At 38.4% G+C, this 14392-nt stretch overlaps 1 protein-coding gene across 1 annotated transcript in view; it reads right to left on the bottom strand.

Moving 5' to 3' along the window:
• Positions 1 to 14392, bottom strand: part of INSC (INSC spindle orientation adaptor protein) — a 120074-nt gene that overhangs the window by 18296 nt on the left and 87386 nt on the right. The gene's annotated exons all lie outside the window — the stretch shown is intronic.

Below are 14392 nucleotides of genomic sequence, written 5' to 3'. Positions count from 1 at the left end.
GGGAAACAGAAAAATAAGAACTGACTTAAGTTTATGCTTTTAGAGTGTTTGAAGTGCTCTTACACAGTTCAGGCAGACAGATCACACACACAAATATTGGTTTAAATTATAGGAGACCCACTGGCACAACAAAAGACAGCAACAGGGCACATCCATTGGGGTCATTGTGAGCAACAAAACACAGCAAGGGAGAGTTCTCTGGGCACAGGGGCATAGTCTGGGAACTTTCACATTAACAGCAAGGTGTTTCTCCTCATTAACATAGCCCTGAATAACTTATTACATTGACAAGCAAGCAGTTAGACCATGGGATCATTTAGGATGTGAAAGAACCCCAAGATCCCTGAGTGCAGCCTATGACTGACCACCCTGCCAAGCAGACACATCACTCAGTGCTGTTCAGTCATGGTGGCTGCACCACCTCCCTTGGGCAGTACATTCCAAAGCCTGACAACCCTTTTCCTCTAGGAATTCTCCTGATGCCCATCCTGAACCTTCCCTGGTGCAGCTTGAGGCCATTTCCCCTTGTCCTGTCTGGGAGAAGGGCTGAGTCCCACCTTGCTCCACCCTCCTTCCACTGAGTTGTAGAGTGATAAAGTCTCTCCCCTGAGCCTCCTTTTCTCCAGGCTAAACACCCCCAGCCCTGGACACTTCAGAGATACAAGGAGGAGTCAGGAAGGCTTAGTACAGAAATATGCTTCAACACTCAAACAAAAAGCAATCTCACATGTGTGCTGCACACCCACTCGTGGCTCTGTTGCTCTGACTGCATTCTCTGTCAACTCAAAGCTTCCTCACAACATCCATGTCAAGTCCTACCCATTATCTTCAAAATCTCTTATTCTCATTTTTATTATTTATTAATACAGAATGTTGAGTTATCTTAATTACTTATCCTGCAATGGCCATGAATTAAATTATTTGATAAGTACTGGCAGTTACCGTATTTTATGAGAAAAGCTCTCAGATAGATAGGAGTAAAAATTACCCTCTGTAAGATTATTCACTGGGATGGAGTTTTGAATAAGAAATAAACTATATCATTGAAACTCTAATAACACAGATAAATAGAAAAAAATTATATCTCTATTTTTCCCAGGATCACGAATGGTGTTTATTGTAGAAGCTCTAGCATTGGCAAAAAGAGAAAGAATAAATTTTCAATGTTGAACTTTGACTTGACAAGCTTTCAACATTAATCTACCTACAGCAAAATATTTCCTCCTAGTTATGGCAGAATTCTGCAGCTTGAAACAGCAGAGCACATAATTCACTGGGCTTCAAGGTATATTAATAGCTCTCAGTGTCAAGAATTAATATATGTCCTCAGAAGATGATTTAGTACCCAAAGTGTGCTAGACAATATCGTATGCAAAACCCCACCATTTTGTCACCTTGAAATCTCCCCAGATCACACCTTGTCGGGGGTCCTAGGATGTTAATAACAACAGGCAGTATAAAAAGTTAAACATATTCCAAGACATTAAAAAAATACTTCAGAAGAAAGTTCTTCTAAGATCCACTTCACTCTTCAGCTCTAAATTTACTGGTTAAAATTTACTTGGCCTACTTATATTCAATGCCCTTGACAAATGACTTAAGAGTACTTTTATGCTGTTTGAGAAGAGGTAATGGCTTATGAAAGACAGGTACAAGTACATGGTTAGATTTTTCTATCACCAGTAATTGTGTAAATCTACATTAATGATACAAGCTTCTACTGCTGTACTCAAATTTTAAACCACTTATTTGATTTCATTATTTGCTAAGTGATAGGTTTTGGAAATTGGGAGTTGCTGAATTGTGAATAAAAAAAAAGCAGATATTATTTTATTCAACACAGAGATAAATTACATCTTTTGGGTCTATGAAAGCCAGCACTAGTTATTCGCCTTCCTTTTCAGAAACACATAAAATACCAACAAATTCAGCCTAAAATTTTCTCCATACACTTTTTCCTCCCATCTTAAATATAGAAAATAAAATAATTCTACTTTAGCAGGCAACCCCATTTATAAGTGTCTAGCAATAAATTTTAAAATGACAGGGGAACAATCTAATAAAAGCACTTTAACATCCAAAAAGAAATTGCTGCTCAAAGCATTTTTATAATTAGGTTTCACACTGAAAGGAACTTTGGATGGCTGCCCTGTTTTCTGTTTAATTTTGGTGAAGTAATCAGCTAAATGTCAAATCTGTTCATCACCTTGGCAATACAAAAGAACCAGTCAGCCAGATAATGCAAACAAATGAATTCCATGAATGCAACAAGATGCTGTGAAGCCCCTGCATTTGAGGAATGGTGTTCAGTAAATGCTTGATCACTAATATTTCATTATTGATAACTGGAAACATGCCAGGAACTTACATCCTTATGAACATAGCCCTGTTGTAGAAACTTAATCCAAGTGACAAAATAAATGTGTGACCATGTTACTGCATAGATCAAGTCTTCTGAAAGGAAACAATTTCTTTTTCTCTACAACAGGAATGAATGAGTTCTGGGGCAACACTCTTGTTTCTTCAGTATACCTGTCCTTCCTCCTGAAAATGTTAAATAAAACTAGGCATCTGTTAAACATACCAATAGAGAATTTGGGATTAATTGCATTAATGACTTCATGATTTGAAATATTACACACAACAGCAATCTTAACTCTCTGCTTCCCACAAGGGGGTTCAAGGCAGTTTTTCCATGCCACTCTGGGAGCCAAGACCCACTGCCTTCCTTTTAGTAATGTCTGTGTTCATTTGTATAAAATGCTTCTGAAGGCCTTTTCTCATACTTTCCCTACCATTCCTGTTTGCTCACTTCACATTCAGATGATCACTACATATTAGTAAAACTTTGGTCAAAACATTTTTTTTCTTCTCCAAATTGATCTCCGGAGTCATTGAGTGAGACTGGAAAGTCTTTCAGGCTCCTATCAGCTGATTTCCCACTGTGACATCCATGGATAACACCATCAGCCTAAGTCTGGGTGCTTCTGATAAGAACAACCATCAGATTTCAAAGCAGTTTTACAGAAGAATAAAATGGAGATTTTGAGATCCAGAGGTAGGGCAGCAAATCTGGAAACAATATCACAAAGCTGAGATTATTTAATATCCCCTTAAATAATCTCAGCTTTCCCAGAAGATAATTTCAGAAGCAGAGGCTAAAGCCAACAGCCAAGGACTGATAGATCAGAGCTGTGTCTTCTCTCCTTTCACCCATGCTGTGTAATAACACCTCCTTCCTGAAGCTAGGACAGGTTTACTGTGGAGATGAAGACATGAACATTAGCAGGGCAAACCAAATATATAAATAAAAACACAAACACATCAAAATGTATAGGATGAGGAAGAGGGTAACTGAGAAAGAAGGCAGGGAGGGAGGATTACCACATTCATCCAGCAAAACCCATGTATGGTTGTTTTGATGACTTGTTACTGAGTAATGGAATTTCATGAGATGATACAGTAACAAAGTGATGCCATTAAAACATCCCCAAATATAATCCTTAATAATCCAAACTACTGCAACAATTCCATGGCAGCAGCAGTGACCAGTGAACAAAACTGCAATGATTTTTATAACTAACGCTGTACAACAGTGGCAGTGGCAACTTATTTAAAAGCCCTGTTGTGTACACCATGGAATAGTGTGGGGCTGAATAGAGGTTGACCAGTTCCCAACTCAGTAGCTTTGAAATTTCTGTCAATAACTTTAGCTTTGCATCTAAACTAGCACTGAGTTGTGCTTTGGCTTGCACAACTTCCCTTTAAAAGTCCCTTCCTTCAGATGGGGGTCAAGCTGATGAAGAGGTATTTGTTCTTTCTGATGTTTATCCACCAAGGAGAAGTGTAAATTTGATCTAGGAATATTTTTACGTGCATAAAAGACATTTGGCTGTATCACATTGAGGGATGCATTAAATGTGGCAATGCCTGAGTAGCAACCTTACATCAATGCTGCAGGGAGAAACAAAGTGCAGAGCAAGATCAAACAAGAAGATCCTTACTCTGGACTGTCCAGGAGTCAAAAGATAAATCCTGTGCAAACTCTTTCTCCCTATGAAAGCAAGAGGAAGCAGCCCTGCACCCCAAATTTCATGTTCCTCAGCACTCAGAGATGCTCTAAGTTTGTTGCAGATAGGAAGTACAAATGGCTGTCAAAGAGATAATAGAGAATAAGTCATTTTACAGGAAGGATGGACAAAATCAGAAAGGTCAATATCCAAGACTCTCTCTTGTCTTTGCTTCAAGGATAAGATAATAACTGGCTTTGAACTCCCTCAATATTGAGAGCTGATATGAAGGGTAAAACAGTCTTTTAAAGCATTTTTGTGATTGATAAAGAAACCAGGCACTGCACTGCTATTAGCCTAGCAACATTCACATATTCCCACTCCCATAAATCACAGCTTACCTTGCTTCAAACTGCCCTCCACAAATGTAAGTGAAATACCCAAGAATAAACTCAGCTTTCCTGATCTGCTCCTCCAAAGTGATATCCCTCCATTTCTACAGGATAAACCCTGAGTGGCTACAAGGGGCAGGAGAAGAGGCTGCAAAGGAATTCACTTGCAGCTAGGCAGAAGTCACTGTAGTGCAGGAAGGTGTTCACAAAATTGGGTTACATTGATAAAAGCACTGGGGAAACCCCAGGGAAAACCACTGGTCACCAATGAGCACGGGGGGGAAAGAAAAGACATTTGTAATTAGCATTGTACTCAACATTTGTTACATTTTCTTTCTCATACTCTGCCAATCAATCCCAATAATGACTATGTTACCTGTAGAGTCAGAATCCTTTCAGAATAAGAAGACAATTTATGATCCATATTATGATGCATATTTAAGGAAGAACTCATTATGATACGTATGATAAAGATTACATATTATAAAGATTGAATTCTTGAAGTTCTGTGACACACAAAACCAAATGTTTTTCAGATTCTTGTGCCCTATATTTTTGAGGGCTGGATACACCAGCTTGTTTTTAAGCTGCAAGAAACTATTCCTATTTGTAGGGTTTTCTTGGTATTGGCATCTGCATTACAAATTCCAGAAAGTACATGCTTGTTTCTTCTAAATAATGGATAAGACTTTCTACATTATATTTTGGGGTCTGAAATCCATTAAAATGAAGCCAAAAAAGGACTTGTCAACAAGATGAGAGGAACTGTCAAGTGGTGTACAAGAATGCTGAACAAGGTACTGGGACCTGAAGTCTGAATTAAGGAAAGACCATACATTAGTCATTTTCACATAGCCCTCATTTTTATTTACCCTGGGGGGGTCATAGTCTGAGAAAAGGAAAAACACCCACCTCAACTACTCCTATAAACAAACAGGGGCTCTGGGTTATGTGTAGTAGGGCACTCCAGAAAATGAGATGTGCTCTCTGAAAAAAATATGCTCCAGTCATCTACTTTTAAATAAATAATGTCACAGACACTTCATGGTGTGAGGGTAAATTCTCCAGCACCTGGTGCCTGGCATTTAAAAACAAGAACACTCTTTCAACATGTTTGATTACTTTGGGTAATCATTTAGGTTTTGGTGTGACATCATAGTTTTTATTTTCTATTGTCTCTTAGTGTAGCTCTTCATGACAGAAAAAACAAAAAACTTCACACACACTGCATTTTTGGAGGACCCTCATTTTATTTCGATAATGAGAAAGGGTCTCTATCCAAAAAGAGCAGCATGGAGGTCACAGCCACTCATTATCAACTAATCTAACCCTTCATAGTTCTTTCCTCTCTCAGGAAAAGTATCTGATAATCTTCCAGCTAGAATTCTTGATTTGTTCAAGTCAAAAATTTGAAATTACGCTGCAGATTTGATTAATAACTTTAATATACCCTGTGGCTATTATTAGTGTAATTCCACATACAATTTCTCTCATTGAATTAAAATTCTTGACCAGGTGTATAGCATGGTTGAGACCATGACTTTCACACAAATACAACCCTACTCTAGTCTCAAATTACAACAGTGGAAACACCACAGTAGAAAGAAGAGTTACATTAGAGAGGTAGAGAAAGTGAGCAATGGACATGCATAGGCTTTTGTGCTTTTTCTTAACTCTTATTTTAAATATGACATTTTTGCAAACTCTTTTAAGAAAAAGATTCTTCTGCACACAATTTTCCTGCGTTTCTCATTTCAATGGTGTCAGTCAATTTAGCCCAAAAATATCCACTCTCTAAAATGCAAGGCTTCTGCAGTATTTCAGTCATATGCACACTAATCAAAGGCACTAAAATAGCAGAATATTTGTATAAGGTAATGTATTAAATATTCACAGTAACTGTCTCAGAAAAATGGTTTTATGTCTAAATTCTCATAGTTACCAAAACTGACTCAGTGCTTTACTCATAGCTCTCCTCCCAAAATTTCTGTTGCTGTTAAGAAAGTGCTATGAGGCACCAGGCATTAATAGAATTGTTTTCTACATTCATTACTTCACAATGGCTGTTCAATTATTTTAATAAATTATTTTAAATAAATTAGCTCCAGAACCGATCTTGGATGTGCCAGATTTTAATTGGCAGAGACTTTTTACAAGCAAGTTATAGAGTTTTATGATACCCATTTATAATGAAAACACTCCCAGTACTTTTGCTATAAAACTTTTAGTGAGCAACTCAATAAGAGTTCATTTGTGTTGTAATAACAACAGAGGAAATTGCTACCCTTATTTAAATAAAAAATTCACAAAAAGTGAAAAAGGGGCAGTTTTCATCTGGTGAGAAATGATAGAACTTTATTGGCTACAGCAGACCCAAGTTATTTGGTCCTAAGATCTCTCTCCTGACAGTTTGGTAAATCTCCTTGGTTCTCCTACGTTGATTTATGTCTATGACTGCAGTGGCAATAAAATAATTTCAGAATTGCTTTAAGCCTAAGAAATTCAAGTTTAAGATCAGCTGTTCACATACAGTCTTTATGAGAAGTCAGAGGTCTACTAGGAGTCATCAGGTAAAGTGATCTCAGATGTTTTTCTCTCCATTAGCACCTTTCAGTGCTGCTCTTTGGTCAAATACAGTTGCCACATTTATTCTATATTAGAAGAAATAAGAAAAATCCTAAGATGCTGAGAAAATAGAATATTTTTACAAGCTGAATTTTGATTTTTCTTCTACTCAATATTCTTTGCTGCCTTAACAGGTCTCAACATAAAGAACCCCTCTTAGGAAGAATTATAAACACATATATTTAAAGTTAAGCTAGTGTTTGAACTAGGAGGAAGAAAAAAACCACAAATTTTGTTCCACTTTCAGTAGAGATTGTTCTTCCAACATATGAAAATGCAAGGATAAGTACCATACAGCACTTTGATACAGGGGCAGTTACAATCTGCATTCAAAAGCAAACTTCCAAGTTAGCCTTTTTTCATAAGCTGATCTCACACCAGAAAAACGGGTCAGAACTGGCTGAAATTTAATTTCCCTAGTGAGCAGATTCCAGCTTCAATAGCCCAGGATCTTCTCAGGGTACTTTGGATAGATAAATGTGGAAGTGTTATGTTATGGCAAAGATAAAACTCCAATTTGCCTTATTTTAGCTGCTTATTTTAGATCTGGGAAAACAAAAATGTTGTTTAGGAAAATCCCAAATACTGTTCTGATTCTGTCATGCAGTCACTGACTGTTTTTCTGATATTGTCCCTAATCCATAAACAAATTTTCTCATTCTTGGAAAAATGCAAGGGATGTTATGGCAGGAGCAATGTAACAGCTCCAAAATATTAGTGTTCCCCAATAAGGCTCACTCCTCATAAGCAGTAAAAACTCTCCTTCCATAGTCCAAACCAACTGAATCCCCCAGATCTGGAAAGCACAAGTCTGGGCTAGAAATTTCACAGGACCAAGCTGCATTCTGCCATCTGCCAGTCCATAAAGAACACAAGAGCCACTGCAGGTCTCCACAGAATGGGGAAAATATTGGCTTTCTCTTGGATCCAGGAGAGCTCCCAGGATGAGGGTCTGTTCTGGTGCACAAGGAATCAAAGCTAATGTAACTGGACATCCTGAAGTGCTACTAGAAAAGGGTGACAGCTAGGATTGTGAGGTATATGCACATCACCCTGAAACCAGAGCTCCTGAATCCTTTAGGCCAAAGAATGTAACTTCAAATCAAAACCTACCAGACTTTTAGAAAGAACTCAAATTCCAGGCATCCAAAAGAAGGAAAATGCTGTTCTGAAGGACAGTGCTTTGCCAGGAATGAAACTGGGTTTTACTGGATTTTCTCCTGAAACTTGCCTGCTGTGCACTCCCCATTCCCAAAAGCATTGACAAACAAAATCTATATAATGTTCTAGGCAATCTAATCTAGAATAATTCAGACTGTAAATAAAATATTTCAATGGAAATATTTTTCCAATATTTCATCTCTACAGCTAACAAAGAACCAAAGGAAGAAAGAGCAGTGGACATTCTATTTATATTGGCATCACATCTTAGAGAACAAATAGGTCCAACTTCACTGGGCAGCAGGCAGAGTCCTGATCACATCCTACTCGTCCTTGGGAAAGTGTAACAAGCCAGAACTGCCACTGGAAGAAATGACAGTAACTGCTATTTTTTACCAAAGATGAATTTAGCATATGAATTTAATTTTTTTTTAAATTTACTTTGACTGATGTCTGATGAGGAAAGTAAACCATATAAAACTAGATTCAACGTAAACAAATTATACCAAATTCAAAACCAACAAGGATCCTGGAGGGGAAAAAAAAGAATTATCAGTGCAAATGACTTTTAAAAATATCCCCCATCTTGCTTATAATAGGATTAGTAGCCTCCAAACAAAGAACTCAGGACAGTCTCTCTCATGTTTTCTTTTCCTCTCTACATTAGAGGAAGAGGTGTTCTAGTAAAGATCATCCAAAACTGTCTTGAAGTGAGTCAAATGCTGAGACCTGCCAGCTCTGTCACATTCCACAGATAAAGAGCATGCCTCAGGCTTTGTTTCACCCAAAAAGTGCCTTGAAATTGAGGCATATTAATGACAGGACAAACTGAAGGTTTAAAATTCTTTAGTGAAATTAGGAGCCATCAATAAAAGTCCTTGCACCTAGACCTAGCTAAGCTAAGAACTGTTCCACATCCCATGTTGTCCCACAAGGAACTCTAGGTCTTTACAGGCATGGATGCTCTCAGACTGCCTGGGCACTTGGGTGTTCTGTTCACAACATCTGCTCCAAAGTGCTGTATAAAAACCTAAAAAGCAGTTGTTGCTATTTAGATTTTTATTTTGTGGGCTTTTGTTTTCAAAATATTTATAGAATTGCCAGTTTTTGAAGCAACTCTATGTGTGTACATACAACAGTTAAGACACATACAAGGGAATACAAGGGGGAGGGCTTGCATAGTTTTTTGGTTTGTTTTTTTTTTTAATCTTAATTTGCCTAATCTGAATTGCTTGGTAGCCAAATTTGGGTTTTTTAAAATGAGGTTTCTGTCATTAAAAACCCAGTACAAATTGCACTGATATTTTAATGCACTAGGTGGCATACTGTTATCCATATTAGAGAAATTGAATGATTCACCAGCACCCAGATACTTTGTTGGATAAAATCAGCCTCTCTTTCTGCCACATAAGGAGTGGCCACCCTTCACTGGGTTTTTTTCTGTGACTATGATTTTTACTAATACCCATATCAAATTCCAATAACATTTATTTCCACATTGATTCCCAATGAAATAACTTCCATATTGCCAACAGCAAAGATTCACCACGAACTCTGGAGATTCATTAGTCCCACCACTGAGCAAAGACATTTCTAAAGCAAAGTAGATCCAAACCACCTTCTCCATGATCCCTGCCATGACAGAAAGTTAATGTTTCCCTCTCCTAATGCACAAAACCTGCAGGATTACTCTGTCTTCTCCATTGCCAACCACCATGGACAGGCTGCCCAGCAGCAACAGAGATGCTGGCTGGGTTTTTACTGCCATCCATGGCTTAGATCCTTAGTTGTTTTAGGGAAGAGCAACTTTAACCAGAAGTAAAATACAGGAGTCACTACAAAGTTGAATGGCCAAAATAAATGGAAGTACTTATTCCAAAACCTTATAGATTTTTAAGGAAAGTGCAAATGTTTTTGTTCAAAATAACTGGCCACAAACCATTCTTCTTAAAGGAAAAAAAGAAACACACCAACAGTCTAATCAGCTGGCTTTTAATGAGTTTTAACTGATCTCTCTTCATTCAGTTGTAAATCTTAGAACCTCTGCTACTGAAAAGGTCTTTGATTGTTACATCCTTGCCTATCTCTCTCTCTCTCTGTTATTTCCTCTTTAAATTAAAAAATACTAATTATTGGTATAGGCTTACTCTTCTTTTAGGACTGGAAGGATCAGAAACCAGCACTCATAGCTTCTTTAAAAAACAAGAGAGAAAAAGAAGGGAAAAAAAGCCAGTGTCATCTCAACTTAAAATCACTTCCTTGCCATTACCACTTTCAAAAATTGTCATTCTTTGTCTTTTGGGGTTTTTTTTCTGTAAGAAAAATCAATTGTAATTACATGAGTATGTCTCAATTACCTGTCCTCTTTTTTTGAGCTGGATGTCCTGATCTGATTAATTGGAGTTCTCTGTCCTAATGTCTTCTCCAATGCCCCAGGTCCTAAGTGCCTTACCTTCTTCATACATTTTGTGGCAAGTGCTTCATTTTTACTGGTTAATACAAGACATAAATTCTTCTAGCAGAGAAACGTGCCAAAAATTAGATGCAAGTGTGTTATTTCATGTTTGAAGGAGCTTGAAGGGAAGATGAACCAAAGGAGAGCAGCAAGCACAGAATTTTTACTCAGAGTAACATCAATATCATTAATACACTGGCAAAGCTGGTAAAATAAAGGTGCAGGGTGTGTTTCTCAGCCTCATCTGATATAGTCACACAGAAATCCATGGGCTGGAAAATTCAAACACCACCAGTTCCCTGGGGCACAAACCATCAGAAATCCTTTTCTGAGTGAGGAGAAAAGCAATTTGTCATGGCCTTTAAATACATACATAAATTTAGCTAACTGGAGCAGGAAGTCAGCCACGTGTCTTCATCCATTAATATTTCCTAGGTGAGATCTTGTGACTTGTAACCCAGTTCTTCTTCCAGGATAGAGGGTGAGACAGGAGCAATCTTTAGTAACTAAAAGGTGACTTATGCCTTCTAACTACTTTTCTCAGAACAAATCAGGTATCTTGCTCAAAAATAAATTGCAAACCTATTCTAACAGCTCTTTTGCCTTCCCTTTTGTTATAATTGCTTCCTCAGCCTAGACTGCAGTAAAACATCATGTTTGGATCAGCCATGAGGTTCACATTACACATCTGGGGGAGATTCTTACTCCTGAGTGACTTCATTTCCCTTCCATACCCTGAGCTATGATAAAAAAATGAAGATAAAAACTTACTTACCTACAGCCACATGGTATGTGGATATAGGCCATTGCAATAATGCTATTTATTATCCTTCAAATGATCTTTCATTTCTCCAGAAATTGAGTGTTTCTCAGACTGAATAATACCCAGACCAACAGAAAGTCCTGGGAGGTGATTTCCTGCATCCAGCCACTCTCTGCAGATCTAGAATAATTCCAGCATGGACAAAATGCCAAAGCCCACGGTGCTTATAATGAAATGCTAAAGTAAATGCAGAGGGCAGAGAGTGTTAAAGCAGTTAAGGATGGACACTTTCTAGGAACTCAGATCATCATTCTAATTCATCACATTTTTGTGATCTTATGAGCAAGGCCTACACAACAGGAACTGAAATCTGAGCTCAACAACACCCTGTGTGCAGGAGCATTATTCTAATTCACTCCATTCTCCTTAGCACTACACATCAGTTATTCCCAAATCCCTGCTCATCAGAGCTACTTGCACTGCATGATCCCTGAGAAAGCAATAACCTGAAGATGACAAGTGCAGATAGCCTCATTCCCCATGGAGCAGCATGTTGACCACCCCATAGGAAATAACAGACTCTTTACAGAAATCTGATAGACAATTATTTTTTAGAATAGATTTCCTTTTTGAGGTTGTTCTGCTTACAGCTGCTATTAGTGCCCATTTATTTCAGTGCTGCTGCTGTTAGCATTACCTGAATTTAAAGCTTGAAGACATTTTCCCTAAATAATTCCTTCCCTGCCTGACACTCCTGGCAATACTCCTGTTCTCAACTCCTCTCTCATGCATCTTACAGCCTTTTCAGACTGAAACTGAGCAAAGAACCATCCTTTCCTTCTGATTCCCCTTTCCCCTGTGCTCTCATCCTGCTCCTCACATTCTCCCCAAGTTTTTCAGGCTGACAGTCTCAATATCCAGGCAGTACTCTCAGGACAGTAGGAATAGAAGACATTTTTCCCCACTCCCCCAAGGATGCTCTTGCATCAGATGTTGCTTAAAGTTTTTTGGGTTTTGTTTTTAATTAATGCAGTTAAGGCAGAGGGTCTATCCTGTAGGAAAACAGACCATCCAGGTGGTTGTGAACAGATAAGAGAACCTAAAATTTTCAGATTAAAAGCCTGTTTGCCTTGGCTTACCTTGATTTAGGAGGATACTTCAGTAGTGCCTAGCTTTGATCCCCATAAACCTGTCTTCCCAAACCCTCTGCTGCCTTCCTAAAGGATAGGTCTGGGCAGACCATAGCCAGGAGCAACCCAAACTTTGCTGTAATTCTTTCTCCACCGGGTGTCACTATTGCATAGTGTAAGGTGCATTTACTGCGGGGAGTCTACAGCCTGGCAAAACTGACTTTTAACTCGGGCTCCCCTGTCGAGAAGTTTCCAGACCATATGTGGAGAATTATCACTTGTTTTTTATGACCCTAAAACACCGAGTGATAATCATTTCAGCACAGACATACGAGGATGATTTAATTCTTCCTAGATAACTACAGCTGAAAAGCTCTAATGAGAAAGTGCTCAGATTCTTTCCTGATTTTGTGCTGGAATAAGCCTTTCTGCCCCATGTGTGGATCTCTTCCTCCATGCTGAGTGATAATCAATTTAACCCTGTTTTGCCCTATCTTTTTTAATCTCACTGCAGAGGGTCTGGATCAGATGACCTTTAAAAGTCCCTTCCAGCCCAAATTATGCTATTGCTCTCTGTCTCCTGCTAAAGGGGCTTTGATCACAGCTTGACCAGCACAAGGGTAAAATCCTACCACAGACACCTTAAAAACACTCACTTGGTGCTCTTACACTGTGTGCACATCCCAAGGATGGCAATAACACTGAAAAAACACTATCAGCCAACTTTTAAATTAATAGCAATTAAGGATTAGTTTTATGGAGTGGATTTAATTCCCATTTGATGGTGCAGGGATACCCACAACTTGATAGATACCATTCTGGTGATTCAAGCTGTAATCTAAAAAAGACTGAAACTTAATCTTATTGATCACTTTTTTAAATCATGGCCAGACAATTCAATCACCTTTGATCTATTTCACATTATCCCTGCTCATGTATTTTGCTTTATTTCCTTTTCCCAGGCCTCAAATCAGTACCTAACTAAATAACCAAGTAATATGAACTAATATTGTATTAATAAATAAAAAGATAAAAATTATATTATTATATTCTATAGTCTATGTAATTAAATAAATAAATATTACCTAATGGATACTTCGAGAGTTTACAGAAAACATTCAAAATTCTTCCAGGCAAAACACTGCTACAAGGAGATTTTCATGCCAGCCTCCCATCCTGGAATGATTTGTTATCCTACTCATTTGGCAGAGCTGACATAACCACAGTTGTTTCAAGTTGCTGAAGATAAGGGAAGCTGTGTCTCAGTGTTTATGAAGTCTACTTTTGTAACTTGGTCTTTCACCCCTCTCAATACTGAGAGACAGTGATACTGAGAAGTACAGAAATGTCTACAGTCACTGGCCTTTGAAAGGATCTCAGCCTTTTCAGCAGAGATGCAAAATACTCCTTGAAAATCTGCTACATTCTGACACAGCCTTTATTGCAAACAGAAGCTTGAGCAACTCTGCCCAGTACTGGTTATATTAAAAGAGAGATGGGCAAAAAAAGAGCATGTAAGCATTCCTCTGGCAGCCTGGACTTTTCTAAGACCAGAAGATACAGCAGCAAGAGAGAACGAGGCTATCCAATAAAGCAGGGAAATCAACACAAAAACAAACAGCAAGTAGACTGAATCTTAACCTGACCCACAGCTGTTCAAAGCCAGCTGAATCATTGGCACCAGCAGCTACACAGATCTGTGGTGCAGGCCTGGAGGCAGCAGGTAAGACCTGTGCCCTGCAGCCTGGACATCCCTGCATTGCTGGAGACTCAGAAGTGGCTGTTTGTGGCTAAGGAGAAACATTCATATGGCAAGGCAAACTAATAAGGTCAAGAAATTTACCCAGGGCAGGAAA

Source organism: Serinus canaria, chromosome 5, assembly GCF_022539315.1.
Source record: "Serinus canaria isolate serCan28SL12 chromosome 5, serCan2020, whole genome shotgun sequence".
NCBI classification, from domain to species: domain Eukaryota; kingdom Metazoa; phylum Chordata; class Aves; order Passeriformes; family Fringillidae; genus Serinus; species Serinus canaria.
Note: the sequence above shows the minus strand (reverse complement) of the source record. Positions and strands in the feature narration are given on the sequence as shown.